The sequence below is a fragment of the Scomber scombrus genome, chromosome 6 (assembly GCF_963691925.1).
Source record: "Scomber scombrus chromosome 6, fScoSco1.1, whole genome shotgun sequence".
NCBI classification, from domain to species: domain Eukaryota; kingdom Metazoa; phylum Chordata; class Actinopteri; order Scombriformes; family Scombridae; genus Scomber; species Scomber scombrus.
Window position 1 is genome coordinate 4,845,880 of NC_084975.1, and position 1,684 is coordinate 4,847,563.

General features: G+C 42.9%; 1 protein-coding gene across 1 annotated transcript in view; it reads right to left on the reverse strand.

The window, feature by feature from the left end:
- Positions 1 to 221: 221 nt before the first annotated feature.
- cav1 (caveolin 1) overlaps positions 222 to 1,684 on the reverse strand; it is a 12,618-nt gene continuing 11,155 nt past the window's right edge. The window contains exon 3 of the mRNA XM_062421259.1: positions 222 to 1,684. This exon is cut by the window's right edge and continues 760 nt beyond it. The gene's annotated coding sequence lies outside the window, so the exon portion shown is untranslated.

Below are 1,684 nucleotides of genomic sequence, written 5' to 3' on the forward strand. Positions count from 1 at the left end.
GTATTTTTTTCCACAAGTAGCTTCAGCTGGCTGCTTCCTGCAGCCCAGATGAATGAAACCAGTATCTACTGTGAAGTATTACACAATTAGATTTGTGGTGACTCAATATCACAAGTAAAAAGGAACAAATAATCCACTGTTAATAGCTGACTTCATCATGGAGAGGGTTCATGCTAATGATCACTTACACTGTGGATTAAAAAAACATAAACAAATGCACACTGGATTATATTAAATTTTAATGTGCACAGCGTGGTATTGTACAGTAAAAGCAAGGAAGGAAAAAAAAATCATTTTTTATAAAAATATCACCTTTAGAGCTTAAAAAAACTCAATTCAAGAAACAGGTGCTATGATAATTACTATCCCTGTGAAAAGACAGCAGGTAGACTGAAGGTGACGGAGTCAAAGCGTGCTGAAGTGTCTTAATAAAACATAACCCTCCCCAACCCGGCCCATCACAGAAACACCCCCCCCCCATCCATCCCTTCACCCATTTCTAGGGTGGGAGGCGTCAGTTTGATGCTTTACAGCATCGTGTCCACAGTCAAAGAGGGGCAGCGGAATAAATTCATCAGGGGGGGAATCAAGAAAACAAAAGACAAAAAACAGAGGGAGGGTGCAAAATTATGACCAGACAACAAATTGAATCACATATTGAACCTCATATTGTCTTTATTCCAATGCATTAACCTGTGTAAGTACCACAGTGCGTAAGAAAAACCTCCACACAAACTCGTAACTGCACGCTCTAAGTGCACAGTGTGCAAAAGTAACTGTTAGTACTCTACTACCTTTGCAAATGAGTTACATGGAAAGGAGATTTCCATTAGTGCTATTCACTAACAATACTTTCCTATAGATTAGTGCACTGGAATGAGGCCATAGCTTAAGTCTTATCAGGGCTTATCTTCTGCATAAACACCCATACAGTACATTAAAACAATGGCAAATTAACTCCTCAAGTTCTTCATATTTATACTGTAGGAAAAAAAGCATATGTAACTAAGATGATGTGCATTTAAAAGCCTTGAGCCTTCATTGATAAAGGGCAGGCCTACATTGGTCTGGAAATAAAAACAAACAAACAAACAAACAAAAAAGTGAAATCCAAATGCTAACATTCTCTGTCACACACTCATGTTCTCATGAGGATGATTGTGATGAAACCTACACTGAAAAAAAAAAGTTTCAAGATGGAGGCAAAGTGGGAAGCTGATGCATAGAGCGAGTGAGCCGAGATGCAGAGATGCAGATCATTCCTGCATCAGCAGGCAGCATGGCGGGCGTGACGGTGGCGGACGGCGAGTTGCTTGCAAGGCGACGCAGGTGGCATGCAGGAAAAAGGGCAGGTTCAGTGTGTCAGACTGCTGGATAGCCAGGCGGAGGGGGGAGGGGGGGTGTTGGTTTTGGGGGTTGGAGGTCAGGGGGGGCAGAGGGAGGGCGTGGTTGTGGCGTGGGGGTTGTTTTGTTTTTGCTGAGTCAGATGGAATTTGGCAGCGCTCTCTCTTTTTTTTCTTCTATCTGCTTTGACCTGGCCAACGCTGACATCACACCATCACGACCCGGCCAAGCGGCTCCGAAACCAAACACAAACAAGCGCGAGAGGAGACAGTGATACATCCTGACATCCTCCCTTCACATGAATCAATTAAATGATAAGCTGTCCACAGAAACAGTAAGA